Source organism: Polyergus mexicanus, unplaced genomic scaffold, assembly GCF_030449975.1.
Source record: "Polyergus mexicanus isolate NDT 795.1 unplaced genomic scaffold, iyPolMexi1.0 SCAF_2, whole genome shotgun sequence".
NCBI lineage: Eukaryota > Metazoa > Arthropoda > Insecta > Hymenoptera > Formicidae > Polyergus > Polyergus mexicanus.
In genome coordinates this window covers 10,729,619-10,749,088 of record NW_027223322.1, presented here as the reverse complement: position 1 = coordinate 10,749,088, position 19,470 = coordinate 10,729,619, and the positions used below count along the sequence as shown (strand labels likewise).

General features: G+C 34.7%; 1 long non-coding RNA gene across 1 annotated transcript in view; it reads left to right on the top strand.

Annotated features, from left to right (window-relative positions):
• Window positions 1–13,428: 13,428 nt before the first annotated feature.
• LOC138942290 (uncharacterized) overlaps window positions 13,429–19,470 on the top strand; it is a 46,420-nt gene continuing 40,378 nt past the window's right edge. Inside the window, exons 1-2 of the long non-coding RNA XR_011448286.1 lie at window positions 13,429–13,881; window positions 14,408–14,435. This is a non-coding gene — a long non-coding RNA (uncharacterized lncRNA). The remainder of the gene's footprint in view (window positions 13,882–14,407; window positions 14,436–19,470) is intronic.

Below are 19,470 nucleotides of genomic sequence, written 5' to 3'. Positions count from 1 at the left end.
TGATAAAGCCAACAAAATATCAATAAGATATCAATTCAAATATTGTCGATTAATTTATGCAAAATGACCTTTGAAGGCAAAGCATGATAAGTTATACGGATAAACGCACATTTTATATGAAATTCAAATGTTTAATTTTTAATTTATGTTAATAAACGTTTTATCATTTTTTCGTATAATAATATATGAATATAGTATAATAATTAATATAAAAATAGATTACGTAACGATGATTTATTAATTACTTCTTTTTATTATATTTGACATACCTAATCGTTAAATTAATTTAATTAATATGCATATTTTAATCACGTTTTTTTTTTTTTTTCAATAATTGGATATTAATAATTTACGTTCCATACATGCATACAGATTTTTTGCGAATCTTCGACTTGTATATTTGAAGCTTTATAAGCGCTTAATGTTTGCGTCGATATATAGAGTGTCCAGTTTAGAGAGTCTTCCTTGAGATGGCACAGCAATGTATTTCCTAAAGAGATACAATATCTTATTTTGATAACAAAGCGTTTTTTTTTAAATATTTTTCATATAATTTTTACCCTACAAATCAATTTAAATTTACAAAATTTTGTAAAAAATGAAACTCTGTTTCAAAATAAAAAATTGAACTGAAATAGATGCGGACACAGAAAATGACGTTAACTATTACATTAGAATTGCGAGCTACTCCATCAGAGATCGATAAAATAACATTGGTCGGCAATGAGAGAACTACTCATATGACAATCATACGCATTCGAATAATTATTTTATAAAAAATTTTAAAATATCAACAGTTTTTAATCAACAGAATATTATCATATTTTATATTAATATTAATTAAAATTTAAAAATAAAGTGTAGTCATTGTTACAATTCCTTTACTAATGACTGATTTTCTAATAATTTCTCTTTCAGAATTCACTATATATGTAATAACTAAATGTTTTCATTAATCATCGCGTACAAATAAAACCTACTCGTTATTTCAAATTTACAAGCTTTATTAATATCATAAAGTATCGTACAAAACTGGCAAATCTACTTATGATAACTTTCGATTGGAATAAAAATTTGAAATAGAAACTGTTGCTGAAATATCTGATAAAGAGAGCATGTTAATAATTTGTAAAAGTATCACTATATGTAAACTTTATTATTTAAAATCTATGGTGGTGTAAAATGATACCTTTTGAATTGCTTTGCAAGCGATTTGTGTTTAATAATCGTTTCACAAGTTGATGATATTATCGGAAATTTATTTCAGTTATACATTGCAATTTCACAAACAATTTTCCGAATTCTATATATATATATATATATATATATATATATATATATATATATATGGCATTATTCCATTTATCATTACATGTTATATTATAATACATATATAAATAAACAAGTTAGTCAAATTAATTAGCTATTTAAATATACATAAACGAGCCAATATCGATAACACCGGATAATCAGCGCTTTTCATTTCCTATATATCAAGCAAAGTCTTTGTAAAAATTTCAAAAAACGACGAAAAAGAAAAAAAAAGAATGACGAAATCTCGTTCAATATGTTTGCGTATTTATAAAAGATATTTCAAAAGGAACAGTCATTATTTTGTCATTATAATAATAATATTGCGACAGTGTATCGGTGCAAGAAAAGTTTCTAATTTTTGTGCGACAAGTACGAGAAAGAGCTTCTTAAAAATTATTTACAACGTTACTAATAATTGATTGTATGTATAATAATTCATGAGAAATGCAAAACATATAATTTAATCTAATCAAATGCAGAATTGTTTCTTTTTAGCATATGTATTGTGTAGTATAATATCGCTCATTGCGCCTGACAAATCATTTTATATTCTACGAATAGTGTTAAAAGCGAAGATAAAATTCTCAAGAAATTTTATCGTATACATATTAGTTAAAAATAATATTATCCGAAATACATTAATTTTATATATTCGAAGAATGCAAAGAAGTTCTTCTCTATTGGAAAGAAGATTTTTCTCGTGATTTTATTCTGATGTGAGATCAAAACTAATATGTGCAATGGCTACGAAAAACGAGAATTGCTCGATTTAAATTACAATATTAACGATACCGTTATTTCTCGCCAATAAATATGGAATTCTCCCTTTCTGAAACGTTCTGTACAAACCTGCGGAAGTAACCGTTGCGGAAACGAACGAACGAACCAACGAACGAGCGAGAGCGCGCGAGCGGGCTAAATAATCATAACTCAGAGAGACATTTGTAACGCCAGCCTCTCGCTCGTATTTATCGCTGTTGTTGGACGGTTTGTTGCAGCAATAACGGTAATGGGCCTCCCCCGCCTCCAGTCTCTCGTGCACCCTTCCCGCATCTCCACCACTGCCCCGACCCGTCCTCTCTTTCTCTCTCTCGCCTCGCCGGCCACCCCTTGCCAAGCGATTTATCCTCGGGTAATTAGCAGGGGTAATAATTAATGCGGCCGCGCATTGTGCTAATTATCAGCGAGAGAACCTTTTAAGAAATGAAAGAACATTCGAAATAAAACAGGGAGGACGGCGGAGGGAAGGCGGAAGGGTGAACACGTCGGTACCGTCGAAGAAGACCAAGAGGGGGTGGAAGAAAACGAACTGAAAAGAAAGGAGGAGAAACGAGAAGAAGGGAGGTTTTCGCGAAACCTCTGCCCGCATTTCTACATGGTACAACCCGTAAGAACCACCGCGTATGTCGTTTTAATCGTGACGTTTATTAAGAATCCGAAATAGAATTGAAATATTATTCGTCACATATGTTTGAACGATTCGTTATTCAATATCTCAAGTTTTTATAGAAATGTCTCTTAATATAAATATTCAGCTTAAAATTACTTTAAGGATATATATGTAAATTCTTATTTTCATTTTTCTCTATAAGCTGCAAAATAATTCTCCACGATATTCTCTAATTGAAACAAATACTATATAATATCTGACTATTATAATTTACAGTACATCTGCAAAAGTTTTCATTCGCACTTTTAATTATAATAATCGTTATGAAATTTTATATTACATAAATGTAAACAATTTATTATCAACAATTACAAAGGAAGCAGGAGAAGTTTCTCGCGTAAAAAAAAAATGGAATCAATGTACAATTCTTTTTTTATATGATCAATTTTCTATATTAAATAACTATTCGTTTCGTTGTGGACGTTTGAAAAAATAATTCAGATATTCTTAAACTGCAGTATCCGCGAATGGACGAGGCACAATTCTGGGAAACCCTTCTGTGTACGCGTTTCGGCTGGTTCCGCGCACTTGCGAGGCGGATAAGAGCGCGAGGACTCACGACAACCAGCGGAGTCGAGCAGCTATCCATCAGGGTGCTTTTGTCGCCCTAATGAGAGCTTGAATTATTCAACTTGAAGGCCTTTCTCCCTCGCCCCTACCCCCCTCCCTCCCTTTCTCCATCCACCCCACACGTCGGTTCCCTTCTTCCGCGCCGAGGCACCCGCCCATCCACGACTCTCGTATATGGGGCCCGCTCACACTCGCGACACTTAAGAGTCGTTCATTCCTATACGTACACACAGAGGCCATTAATGCATCTCTTCTTCCGGTTAGCGACGAACTCGCGAAAACGATGAGACACTAGGATTGAAAAAAACCAGTAAGTTTAAAAAAAAAACAGGTTTAAATAACATCTTTCATATATCTTACATACGTGTAAGTATAGTAATAATAATTATCATTTAATTATAGTAACCATAATGTGTATAAATCGTAGGATTGAAAATAATTAATTTTGTATAACTATCGTAAAAAAAAAAATATATATATATATATATGTTTTTAAATTATGACGCTTGTTATATAGGACGCTCGTTGTTATAATATCGAATTTTTCGTGTGTGAAAGGCGACGTTTTAATTATAATTAACATATGCATGAATTTTCGCGCAAAATCTATCGGAATATTTTTAACTCTCTCAAACATAATGTTACCGATATAGGGGTGGTATGAAATTCATATGCATAACTTTTGCGCGGGTCTCACTCCTTCATTCCATTTAAATTTATCCATTATACGCTGAAATGTGTATACATATCGTTTTTAATGGCGAATATTTCGTACGTTTGTATTGACGGTGGCAAAACATTAAACGCAATCAAATGAAAATGTGATATCAAACTAATGTGATGGAATTTCTCTGTAAAGTGCATTAATGAGCGTTAATAATCATATAAATGTTGTCAAGATATTACATTTTTGTCTAAGCGATTATAAGGTTCTTGATGGACGACGATTAAAATTATGCATACATATTTTCGAATGCATTTTCTGGCTTTTTATAGTTTTTTCAGACTTTATAAATATTTTTTTTTTTTTTTTTTTTTTTTTTTTTTTTTTTTTTTTTGGAGACATAAGTAAATTATAAACTCACATATATCGGTAATTCGCTCATCCTTTTTGATTTCAAGTTTCTTTTTTTTTTTTAATACAGATACCGATTAATAGTGTTAATAATATAACTAGACGCGCAATCGCGCGAATCAGAACGTGGCCGAGGCTGAAACTCCGGACAGCAACGAGCAACTCCCATCTAAGGTACTTTCGAGCTGCCGGCAAGAGCGCTGTCGACCAATTTCTTAAGAATTTTACAGCTCCGGCTAAACTCTCGTGATTAACTACTTCCGAGTTGTTTTCAAAAGTGGAGCGTATATTACACCCGCGCTTGAACACTCCCGGCAAGTCGTTTTAGTCTCGGCGAAATGTCTAAATACGAGCTTTTACCGGTGCCGCGCGACGGCCGACCTTCTTTCGGGTCGCATCTCGCGCCCGCATTCACAGCCTACCTCTATATGCAAAGCTCATTTTCCCCAAGATAACTGCACTGTGACATCGTCCTTTTTTTTTTTACGCGACAACGAGCAGTTTCGGGACGAAATGAGCGGCGGCAACGGCGGCTGTTATTCGGCTCCTTTACACGTTGACGGCTTACGTTACTGCCGCGGTGTTCACCGGAAACTTTTCAAATTGATGAAGCTTCCGCCAACTACTCACCTTCGAGATTTTCTTGTATGTATATACCGTAATCAGACGAGAAAATAGGTATCGGTATTTTTAGTCGGGCGTGTGAAAAAAGAGATTTTCCTCCTTCTTTGTTCCATATCGCTTAAGAAAAATAGCGGTTTTTTTTTTTTTTTTTACTAAATTAAAAAGATAGTACGTGCGTAGATAGCTCTTTTGTCTGAAAATGTGTGATTTAAGGTTTAATATATTATAAAGATAGATGTATGTAATTATTTCTTGCATGATTATTAATGAATATAAAGCTAATTATCTTCTCTTTTAGTATACGATTTCATAGATTAATTTCGTACGCGAGTTTGTATTTTAGAAATATCACGGGTAGTATCTTGTTTATACGTTTACTATTGCATATAAGAGCTTTCGCGAAATTTTTTATCGTCAGGGAAAATACGTGCACGTATATAAAAAAAAAATATTAATTAAATTTTCACATTATTTATATACAAAAACTTTGATATATGTAAAATTAATTCTTTATAAATTTATCGAAAAATCTGTTGCTAAAAAAATTTAAATCATAGATCACGCATGGATACATCCTATCCAATTGTCTTCTCCAATTGCGTAAGTATATGAACAGTTTGCAATATCGTAAATAGACTTTCCGATCGTCTCTTGGATAATATGAGATTGTCCCGTTTCAGGATCGCGACAGGAAATAGATAGCGAAACGCAAAGTGCGTGTATAATCGAAGAGCGGGACGTAATCGGAAGACGTAACCGACGAAACGCCACGGTTAAGGAGACGTTGGCGCTTGCGGAAAAGGGCCAGGACGAGGAGCCGCGGATCGGAGGGGAATCACTCGTTGGGATGTGGAACGGGGATGAGGAGGAAGAGAGGGGGAACGAAAGAGAGGCGGTCGGGCCGCGCGCTACATCCGCGAAGCTATTATAACCGCTCGAGCGAATCTCTATTAAAACGTGTTTACACTGGCTTAGGGGTTGACTCAGGCAGCGCGCATCTCCCCTTGCGCCCCTTATCCACTGCCCCCTCCCGCGCCGGTCCTTGGTTTCAGCCAACTCGGAGCTTCGTGATGCCACCCTTATACGCATACACACACACACACACACACACACACACACACACATACGCGCGCACCGGGGAATACTGTGTGTACGGAGTAATGCCTATCTAATTGTCGCGTGTATGAATAGTGAATCCCGGAGCACTCGAGGCTATGAGCCAGATCCGAGCTAACACAAGGGAGGAACCATATGAGCTAATCTATATTATGATAGCCCGACCTCCGGGGTTGTGCTAGTTCTCCCCCCCCCTCTCCTCCCCCCCGTCTTTCGTTACCCTCGTTGCTATTGCCACTCTACACGACACGCGGCCGTACACTACTGATCGTTGATGGTTACTGGTGGTAAGGTACCCTTACAGAAGCAGCGCAATGCAGTCGTTTAACCTTTTAGCTGCGACGTGGAGAAAAGCTTTTTTCGAAACACAGATTATTACAGCTTAAATAGCTCAATATATAGCTTTGACAGATAGAAAAATATTTAAATATATTGTATAAAAGTAAAATATAAATTTTAAATAACAGACAATAATATATATTTGTTAATGTAAAAGTATAGCATTTGTTTTATATAGAAATTATTTTCTTTTTCTTATACAAAATAAATTTTTATAAATTCTATGAAAAAAAAAAAAAAATACAAATCTCGTTTTGTTTACTAAATGACAAACGTGTGTTTTAAACCTAATTGAGGTATAATTAATTGTAACAAAAATGACGTTAAAATATTTAATTCAATTAATCGAAATCGGCCAATGACATTGTTATTAACGATTGAATTTGCAGAGCATTGTGAAAGCTCTTTAAAACCGAATCACTCGCTCTAAGAAGCCCAAAGTCGATGATAACGGCTGGAATTAGAATCCCATTAACAGAGGGGCGATTATACACATATATTCGAGACCATACAGGTCCCTCGTTCCTCTAACCCCCGTTTATTATTAACGCGCGTTTATTATTATCTATTCGCGCGCGGCTGGCTTGCTCCGCTACATTTTCCGATGAGGTTACATTACCGCGAATTCTCGCGTGTGGTCTATTGAAATTTCGTATCGCTGTGCGCGTATACGGTAAGGCTACGTCTTACCCCACGTTAAATAAATAATCGCTTGTTACACACGTTGCGAAGCCGCTTACTTACGTTACTCGCTGCGGGGCTCGGTATACTGTTTTTCGTTTTCCCTCGGGTGAAATCTCGTTACTTTACATCGTTCCCGCGGTCAGATTGTCCAGAAATTAATCACCTCAGCTAAACGATTATGTAACGTTAACGAATATATTTTTATACGTTTCTGTTAAATTTCATTTAGCGATTACGTGACGTAAATTGGACATTATTTTCCTTGCTTTTTCTTTTTTAATTTCGCAACGTATTTTCAAACTTTGTACATTTATCTTTTGTAAACGACTCGTACATTTTAATTATACTGTTTTATATATATATATATAATGTATAATAATATCTATAATAAAATTAATGTATTATAATTTCTTTAGAAATACAAATAAGTGAATATAACTGAAATATGATATTTTTTAAATGTTTTTCATATACAAGATAAAAAATATGGTAATTGAATCCGCGAATAAGAAAAAGCGCGGAAGAAGAAAAAAAATGTAAGATTACTAATTAGAAAATATTATCGAACACTCGGTATAGCACTAACTTCTGCAAACTCACATATCCACGATATAAATTATCTAGATAAGAAACAATGGCTGATTATCATCAGTGCCGATTGAGCGTCTCTACGACGCTCTCGCTCTTTGACAAAGAGGCACGAAGCGTCGTAAGCTCCTGTTAATTTATCACGACGGAAGTCTGGGGTTGGAGCTACTCGTCGTAATATCTGCCGAGCCATCTCTCTTTCTCGTCCCCTGCGAACGAGTTCCGTCCCTCCTCGCCCCTCCCGTTCTTCCTTCACGGACGCGCGAGAGAAGGGAACGTCTTATTTTATACACAAAAGCCCCCGCTAGAGCGTAATGTCCCGACAGCTATTAAATGTGTATATGAACGCGAAGCAGACGGCACGTGACCATACGGATGACGGGTGGAAGACACTGCCGACCGGCAACCCGGTAGCTTTTACCGAGTGTGTCTAACGCGCTAAATTTACCGTGTTAAGCTTACGGATCGTAAGATTGTGGACAGCGTCGAGAAGAGGCATCGCGATTAATTGATTATCGCTTGCAAGAAAAAATCTATATTTCTCTAAAATTGAAATGCGTTTGTATGTAAATGCACTCTTAATTTTCTAAAATGTCACCAATATATTTTTCTTTTTTTTTTAAATTTATTTTAACGTACATTTTTTTTTTACGTTAAATAAAACTACTAAGAAATGAATTTATCTTTGATCAGACATATTTAATTCATAGCATTTTTTTATTATTTTACAGATTTAAAATATCTTGAAAAATCATAGAAAAATTGTGCATATATAGAAATTGTCTCTCTTTCTCACTCTTTTTACTCTTCGTATCATTAAAATATTATATATCAAATTTAAAAAGATCCAATATTATGATATTAAATTTGCCCAAACGAATCCATTTGCTATGTGAAAAAGAAATCTTTTTTTACTTTATTCATCGAAAATTTGACGAGTCTTTTATGTTTCACCTTTTCTGGCAACGCAGGATGCTGGGAATCTTCGCAGATTATACGACGCACAAATAAATATAAAATACGAAGTCCATTTCGCCAATAGATACAGTTAAGTCAAATGTATTTGGGGGATACGTGTAATCGACTGGGCGTCGCGGATGAGAGAAGTGGTGGCATTTCGGGGCGTCGGGACGCCGGACGTCGCAATCCCGTCGTCCCGCCCACCCTTCTTTTTGTGGCACTCGACGTGCGCCATTGTGATGGTAATATGTCTGGTCGGGAATCAGGATCGGAGTTATCGCATTGTCATTCGAGAATTAATCGCTTCTTCCACGGTCTATTAAATTGTGACCGCAAGCATCGTGGCTCGTGTTTTTCAATAAAACTTACATTAGAATAATATTTTTCGCAGAGTAATATAAACCTTGTGCCCCAATATGTAAATGAACTCATCACAGTTTGTGTACGTAGACAATTTAAAATTTATTACAAGCATACCTCTTGACTATATAATATACAATAGCGAGAAAAGAAAAGAATAAATTTTAATATTTATCGCAGCTATTTAAAGTTAAAAAATTTAACAGCGCGCGTAAAATCTTTCGATTCTACAACTTCATCTATCAAAGTCCGGCGACGCTTCACTTCCGGTGAAAGTCTTGGCCGAGACCAGCGCCAATTCGATAACGGACGAACACTCGTCCATATAGATAGGTGGATAGACGGAGAAACGCCGGGAGCTTCACGGATCGAGGGATAAAAAGGGGGTTGGACACGGGGAAGAGGAGATCGGGTGAGCGGGATGAAGAGGCAACGATAGACACGCTACGGATACCGGAAGGCAAGAGTCGAGGTTGGGTTGAGGGCGCCATTACGTCCGGCCACCCTTCACGATCCTCCACTTACCCCTAACGACGTTCCGGGCAAATAAAAGTTGATTTCTCTCTTCCCCCCCTTCCCACGCCCGCGTCTCTCGTCTACCCTGCGTTTCTTACCGTCCGCCTTACTTTCATCTTAAGCATTTCTCTATGTCTCGTCCCTCCGTTTCGTTGCTTTATCTCTTTAGGTGCCTTCCGCCTCATCAGCTGGCACAAGCCATTCGTCCGTATGTACTTATACTGTGGACCCGTGTCAGTCGATAGAGGAGAATTTTCGGTTGCTCGTGCTGAGCTTTCGACAGATCTATCCAAGATCTAAGCCGCGTATCAGATTAGACGAAAAAGTTATTGTAATTTTAATATCATGTAAATAATGTAACGTAAATATCGTAATAACATTTTCAAAGTTTCTCAGAACGTGATTTGAAGAAAGATGTTTTTAAATTAATGCTTGATATGTTAAAAGTTGTAAGTAATTAAGTAATTACATACTCGAAGAGTAAAAAGTTATGAGAGAAACGAGAGTAATGCGGAAATGCAATTCCAAACAAACGCGCGCTCGCTCTTAATGATCGGGGCGTAATGATCATTTGGCACGTGCCGAATCACTTTCGATAAATCTGGCAAAGCGGCCGATAATGATAGGGCGGCGTCAAAGAACATCCTGTATACATTTCCGGTTGCCGTCGACGATCCGTTGCACCCATAATATAAAGACCGTCCTATTCATTTGCATAAGAAAGCCATCCGTCGGAATTATTTATAAAATAGATAATATATTTATCTCTCTCATGGATTACATGAAAAAGATAATATCCCCGGACAACAAATACTAAATATAACTTGATTAATATTGTACTATTTACTGATTAATATTAATTTTTTTTTTATTTATAATTTTATAATTAGTATTATATTAGATTTTAATAGAAGTTATTAATAGATGTATTTATTTAATAGTGGAAATTGAGAAATAATTTTTTTTTTTTTATCAAAATTTTACTAAACGATATTATCTCTCGTGAAAACTATTTAATTTTAAATATTTCCATATAAACATGTGCATTTTAAGACGAGATAAATAAAGCACAAAATTTAATAATATTTAAATTTGGACACAAATAAAGATTAAAAAAGCGAAAGTAAAATATAATACTGGACATATTAAACCGTTTGTAAATTACCGACGATACAAAATATTTCATTTAACATTAATTCTCTGGATGAAATTAAATTATATGTCGAAGATATGCGTTTCAAGAAACTAAAATAACGGCAGACTTTCCGGACGGATTTTTCTCGATTAGATTTGCGTATCTAAAGCGACGACTGCGTATAGCATACGTATACGCGATATACGTATTTTTTGAAAGTGCAACGATACACGATCGGAATTTCACCGACACAGATCGATTTCGCTACTTCCGGCGGCGAGAGGGCGAAGGGCCGAGAGCCCGCCGAAAACCGCGTTAGTGCGCGTGTTTTCGCGCGATCCAATCCGCGGCGGATTAACCAACCGGGAAAAACCTCGTTACTCTTCGAGTCGATGATGCCGGTGCTCTCTTCATCCGATTCTGTCCCCACTTTCTCGAGATTCAACGGGCTCAAAAATCGCGCTGTTTGCAAAAAGCTATATCATTCGAGATATCATCGAGAAATCTCACTGAAAGAATCAATTGGTAATAGTAGCTAATCCCAATCAGTGATATTTCAAAAATATGTTATAATATTATATATGAGATAAATTTGTGAGATAAATTTTTATGGCAATATGTTTTATTCGTTAAGAAAATATCTAAGTTTTATCAAACTATTCTATTTATTTTTGATCACGTAATCGTGATGAAAATATTAAATCTCTCAATTACTATTTCAAGATTAAATCGACGAGAATGTGTTGGAATTATTATATGGAAAACGGAGTATACAATGTGCCTATAATAACCAACAGTTCGTCGAGATTGATTTAAAATACGAAGAACGGAAAATCTTCTTGGCGTACATTTACTTAATGTGTTGAATATACTATATTATATGTAATAATAATTATATATATCGACATGATATATATTTGGTTGGCGTGACATTATTTATACACATGTACAGGGTGAGTCAGGAGAAGAGAAAAATTTTTATAAACATGGTTATTATTCTGAATAATTTCAGAGATACTGCTGTTTGAATTTTGTACAATAATAATGAATGATACATGTGAATGATAATGAATGATACACGGTCTCCATTCGGATTTGACCCTGTTAGATTATTGTTAACGGGGATGGTTGAAAACGGAAATTTTGCCAAACGAAACCGAGCACGCAAGAAGAATTGATCGCTCGCATTTTGGATGCTGCTATTCGTATAAAAGAATGGCACGCTGCACTCAGAGATACGACATACAATCCTAAGACAATTTTGTAAAATGCATCGACGTTCACGGTTCAATTTTTCAGCATTTGTTACGAAACGTAACACATGTATTATTCATTATTATTGTACTCGCAATAAAATTCAAACAGCTATCTCCGAAACTGTATGAGAATAATAATCATGTTTATATAAACTTTTGTTTTTTGCAATGCTCCGTACTATCGTCTCCCAAAATACTTCCCCCTCCTCCTGACTTACTCCGTATACGTGTACGCGTTGTCATACTGTTGTCACCTTGTGATTAGTCAGGCGATGAGATTCGAGCGGGCAAGAAGCGGCGCAAGATGCTTCTCATAACTTTGTCGCGTTATTATTATTTCTCGAAACGCGATTATTTCTTCTGAGTCTGCACGATTGAGAGAGAGATTGATTCTCACGATTTATAAACATATGTTAAATGATGAGATATTAATACTCTGGTAATATTTTAATACAAAATGAATGCAAATTTTATATCGGTAATTTTAAATAAATTGTGTGCAAAATCAACATATTTTTAATGATAAAATTAACTTGGAAAAATGTTATCGACACTCTATTATAGATACTCCTATTGTAGAATAAAATCAACATTTTTTTTCTGTAAATTTTAACAGATAAGATCCTGTTTACTAATAATACGGAACATATCTATTGTATAAAATTAAAAATAAGTACACATTACGTTATTTTTACACTTTCATCAATTGTTTCAATAATTTAACATTCGAGTTTAATTAACGCAATATTTATTAATTAACACGTGAATTTGTTAATTGTTTAATGCAAAAATTTTAACCGTCATATTTTTTTAACAAGAAAACATAAATTTTCAAACTGTACATTTATCGATGTAGATATCTCAGTGATTTGTTCAATCGAAAATAAGAAATTTCGAATTAAATATTTTGATGATGTCACTTACGCGTGAACGTCGTTCCTTGCGGCGTATTTATGTTGTTGTCGTGGTAACCTTGTTGTTTAGTCGAGCGGCAACACTCGAGCGGACAAGTAGCGGCGCGATGGGCTTCATACTTTGTCGCGTTTTATTATTACTTCGCGAAATTCGATTATTCCTTATGAGCCTGCACGATTGAAATTGGTTCTCACGATTTACAAGCATATCGAGAGGATGTCATTTATCGAATCGGGTATCTCGGCAATTTATTCGATCAGGAGTAAGACTTGGAACAAGAGTTGGGGTGCTGTATTTTCAAATTAATCTTATATATTATAACATTTATCAATCACGTAGCATACATTCAGTATTTATATATCGACAATTAGATAGAATATGTAATTAATTCAATCGAAATCTATATCGTACGAGCAATTCGAGTGAAGTGATGATCATATTTCTCATATTGTACCCTCCGCGGATATTTACCACGAATTTTGACTTGCATATATTCTCTTATATTATAATACAAGACAGTAATCAGTCTGTAAAACACGCGAACGCGTATTTATTTAAAGACCTATTTATTTAAAGTGCAGATAGTCTACGAAAGTGCCAGTACTAGGAGCAACAGGTCGCCGCGGCGGGTGACGCGTGAAATTGGTCGCGCAATTTTCGAATTCCCTGCGCCGTTCGTTCAATTAGTCGTACAGGTGGCGCGCATAGCTTCGCGCAATCTTTTTCCGTTATCCTTTTTTCACATTATTCTTTCGCCTCGATGTAATAAAGGGCGCGTCGCGCGTGATTAACGTTTGAAGTGTCGTACAAATTAGTACAAAGTGTCACGCGATCGTCGTATTATTGTACGCGCGATCGCAATATATGTGGTGCTTCTGCGAGTGAGTGTTGACAAAGTGAAGGGACAATAAAGAGAAAGGAGGAGAAAGCTCAGAGGAAGGAAAAGCATCGGACATGACGGCGAAGCAATCGCGTGCGGGTGAGTAATTAACATCATACTTAATTTATTATAATATTTGTTACTTGAAGAGTGTAAAAGAAAGAGAGAGAGAGAGAGAGAGAGAGAGAGAGAGAGAGAGAGAGAATAAATAAAAGAATGGTTTATTATTATAATCTTGGGATATACTCTTTTAAGGTATACGGCAATTATTCACAAAATAAAGTATAAAAAATATATATTTTATATGTATTAATTATATTATATTATTTATATATTTATATTTTATTTATATTATTATTATGTTATTTATATTATTTAGAATATCAATTAGAAATTTTTGTTTATATATACAATAAAACTTTATAAAAATTTGTATCTAATCAAATTTATCGGGGAAATTTTGTTATCTTTCTTTTATTAAACTTGTGTTAAAAAAAATATTATTTAAATAAAACATTTAATTTATGCATAATAAATATTTTTTTAAAATATTGATCACTTTTTAATCACTGCTTTTTTATATAATTTATATATATACAATAATGTGGATATTTGTATTTTACAGACCAATCTTTTCATCGCGCATCGTATCGGTGAGTACCAAATTATTTTCTATTTCACTTAAAGGCTGGATCAGCTTCTTTAATGGATCAGTAAAAATTATATCAGATATATTAATGTGTGCATATAAGTAACGGAATACATATTAGAAAAGAATTTAAAAAGGATAAAATCTTTTTTCTCGATTATTATATGAAACTTTAAATTTGCAGTGATAAAAAAATGCAATAGTAAAATATCTCATATCATTTGTATTCTTGTTGTTAAGATTTTATTGTTTGAGATTTAATTTCATTTTCTATTCTCGTATATATAGTTATTATCGTATATTTTAACAAACTTAAAAAATTTGAATTATGTGTGTAAGAGCATAAAAATATTATATGGATAATATACACATTAATGTAGTTAAAATATTTATACATATGAATACATACAGATTGCACGAATTCTTGTATTCAATCTTTGTCCAAGAGATATGAACATTACAAAGAAAGTTAAATAGAAACTTTGTATTCTAAAATTGTTGCTATTTTATTTATAACAGTTTTGATAATAATTTATAAAAGCATGATTTGGTTTGATTTTTACAATTTGTATTATAAAATATAGGTTTCTGAATCGCCTGAATTTCAAATTATATGACAAGTTTTGATACCTTAAAATTTTTTATACTTTTATACTTAAAAAAAATTTTACACTTTAACATGACATTTCTCGAATTAAAAGCAACTTCTACGTAATTAAAAATGTAACTCAGAAGCCTATATATGCTTTCTATAATATAAAAATCAAAATTATTTTGAGAGAATATAAACTTTTAAATAATTGCACAGATACATTGATAATACACAGATGCATTGTAATAATATAAAATGAAAATAAATTTGCATTTATAGAGAACAGGGTGTAGGAAAGATTATTAATTAATTTAGATATATATTTACTAATATTCTCTTCTTTTACCATCCCAAATATTTTTTAATACGATTTCAGATCTGCTTTGGCTTCCTTTTTATATATCATTTTCCATGGATTATGTAAACTAATGTAAAAAAGCAATATTCAAAGAGATCTTTTAATATACATAAATTACAAACATACATTATAAAGAAAGTCAAGAAATATTTTATACATAGACGGTTACATAGTGCATATTCCGAAATAATTTATTTAATAAAAAACGCTTGTGAGAGATATAATTATAATGCCAACTTTGTTGTATCATAATGTCAATTATACAACTCATTGACTTTATATTTATATAGAAAATTATAATAATATATAAATATAATAAATAATAAATAGACTCTTTATATATTCGAGGAATCATTAAAGTTAAAATCGAGAGAATTAATTCTTTAATCTTATGTCCGAAACGTCAATAAAAATAAATTTACCAACAATAGAACGTCCTCTATCTATAAATATCTAAAAATGCTACGCATAACAAGCACAATGGTGTTTATTATAACACTTTCAAAAACTCTCGACATTTTATATAGACGGGCGACACAAATGAAGCGAACGATCGGCTCGATTACTTATACTATCGAAAATATTTTCGGGTGGGAACGAGTTATACGTATATCGAGAGCGTTAATTGCGCGCCCCGGCATAGTAAACGCTGAAAACGCGCGGCGTTATATCGCACGTAATATCATATACGCAAAAATTTTTTATAAGTTTTGATTTATAAACCGTTTGATGTATCACGTTGCGCGAACGCGAGTAGCGCATTTTATACACACTGGGATGCATTACTGACATTTTATGTATACCCCTCCCCTCCCCCTTTTCTCCTCGCTCCCGCGTGCACTTTGATCGACGGGAGAGCCTGGGCTGATGGAAAAATGCGGCGTGCATAACTCGATTACAGACTGCACATACGTCAGCGTGTACACAAGCGTCCGTTTTTACGCATCCCCAACGACGGTGCCGATGTTGTGTGTGTTCGCCGCGCGCGGACGGAGGGCGGGATATTATACCGGATATCTGACGTTACGGGGGAGAGAGAGAGAGAGAGAGGGGAAGTGAAAATACACCGACGCTTCATTTACTCTTCGTAAATACAGCCGGATTAACCAGTTAGCATCAATTTCGCATGAGGATCCTAATCGCGCCGCGCTCTTTGACGTTCTCAGATCGGATTTGTTGTAACACGCGGCTCGTTTCATTTTCCTTTTTTTTTTTTTTTTTTTTTGTAGATTAAGTTTATCTACGCGCTGTCGCGACGCGAAATCTGTAGAAGTGGAGACGAAAAAAAAAACCTGCGCGGATGCTCGAGAGAAAGAGAAAGAGAAAGAGAGAGAGAGAGAGAGAGAGAGAGAGAGAGAGAGAGAGCAATGTAAATGTTTGAAGAGTTAATTGATATAATTGAAAAATTGCGTTACTAGTGGAGCGTGTATGTTTTAAAACACGCGTAATATTTTCAGAGTCAGAGCGGGAAATTGAACGATGCGCGCGTTCTATAAAAATATTCATTATAGAATCGTGTGTATATAAAAAATATGTTTTTTTATTTAATACTGCAGAAATATGACAGGAATACTGTAGTTGTAACATAGATTTTTAATATAGTTTTTTTTTTTTAAATGAGTCATATTTACCATAATTTTTTATTTTTTTTTTGCCTTGTTAATTGCTTTATCTATATATATATATATATAATATTTCGTGGAAATATAAGTTACATTTCAAAGAAATATTTATAAAGAATAATTTTCGTTATTGTCTAGCCTTATATTTTTTTTTAATATAGCTTGTCTGTTTTATTTTTATATTATTTTTCTGCTTCTGTCTCGTAAGACATCATTATTCACACTTTATTGCAAATTATACTATTTTTTATAAATTATCTTAATCGTGTTGCTACGATATTGATCTTATGTCAAGCGTCCCTCGTTCTCGAGTCTTTTTCCATTTTCTTTATTTTCTATATTTCTACTAATCCTCTTCTGCAATGTATTCTCTTAGAAAGTATCGGGAGAGAAATATTGATATTTATTATATCCTATTTCTCGAATAAAAATTAAAAAAAAAAAAATAAATAATAATAAATATAATTATTTAATCGTCATTATTATATGTCGCATCAATAAATTGGGAGAAGAAGAAAAACAGAAAACAAAAAATTAACCGTCATTGACGGCCCTCGTGGACGTCGCTACAAAATAACGGACTAGCCTTTTAGAGTTTATCATTACCACCACCAGCACCGCCGCCGCCACCATCACCACCACCACCACTTCCGCAAAATTTATTAAATGATTTATTTGATGTTTGCCGTGCAACCCGCGTGTATACGTGTACGTATACATATATGCGCGCGAGTATCGAGCGCGGCCGCCACACAACCACCCACCCATCGGCTACTTCCATCCCACTCACCCGCGTTATCCCTTTCAGCCACCTCTGCGTATATACCCTGTGTGCCGGCCTGTAACCATCGGCAGGCGCAGCCGAGCGTCCGCCAATTATTCAGCAAATGTTATAATTGGCGCATTCCATTACGCGTAATGGATCGCACTTAGCGGCTGCCGGTGTGATTGGGGCTACAGAACCGTAGAGAGGGAGAGAGGAGAGGTGGCGCGGGGAGGGGGGGGGTGGGGCTGATGGCCGGTTGGCAAAGAGGGTGAGCGGGGAGAGCAGAAGGAGGCGAGCCCAATCCCGATAATACGACTGTAGTAAAGGATATGACCTGACGCACACGAGCTATTTGAAGATAGAAATATCTATACGCGGCGTTGATTTTGAAGCAACAAAAAAAATAGAGATCTAGCAATTTGTTCGATTTAACCAGACAGTGTAGTATTGGAACGCATCGAGGGCTGCGTTTGTTAAATACACTGAAATGCACGATTATATCAAGGACATATGTTGGATATAAAGATGATGATGTCGGACATAATTCCATCATTTACACGCAAACAATATTTAAAATGCAATTAATGAAGAGAAAATTTTATAAGATTTTATGTTATATTTTATAGACAATTTTATAGACATTTTTTTGTACTTGTGTGATGCGTTTTATCAAATTATTGTGAACATAAATGATCTCTCTTAAATCTTTAATTGACAAAATTGTTAATTTGATTAAATTATTTTAGGGGTTTACCGATGTTTATTTGCTCTAGTAACTCTAATAATATTCATATTCCCATATTCGTTACATCCAACGAGTTTATCAAGTATCTAATAATTCACGTGATTTTATGTAATAATATGTAATAGTAATGAATATGCAGTATAATGTAGTGAGTCAACAAATTCGCTAATTTTCTTCTTCACTCGCATCGCCACGTAATCATATAATAAGTATTCAATTATCTGACATATAATACTATTACACCAACATGATTCCTTTACATGGCAAAAGAAGCAATAAATTTCCTTTTTTTCTCTATCTTTAACATATATGATAAACTTATCTTTATTATAAAATATATATGCATATAAAGAAGCAATATATATATATATATATATATATATATATAATTAAGACTAGTCTAAAATAAATAAAGTGCTTCTAAAAAATCTCAGATTAAATTACAAAGTTTGACAGTTTTCATTCCTCTTTCTCTCTCCCGCTTTCTCTCATTTTCATCAACGATCGATTCTCTCTCGCGCGGTAATAATATCCGCAATTAGAAACGCGCCGCGGGTGATTCATGCGAGCGCTTATACGCATACACACATACGCTGCCACATATGCGACTAATCTTCGGCCGGTTACGCGGTTTCGTTCGATGAACGTAGATTGGATAGCGGGCCATCATTTACCCTGGAAACACACGCGGTGCAGGACACAGACTGCGGTATGCTGCGCGTGCACCATGACAATTATTAGGATGGCAATTACGACGGCGGCAGCGATACACGAGTACGCGAGTCACTATCTGCCTACGAATACTACTAACGGAACGCGCTATCCACACGCACACACACGCGCGCGCGCACACACACATACACGAGCATCCAGAGCGAGAAAATCTACCCGGATACCAGGAAACAGACTCAGGTGCGCCGCGCCGGCCGGTATTGAATTTATAATTCCATTAGGGA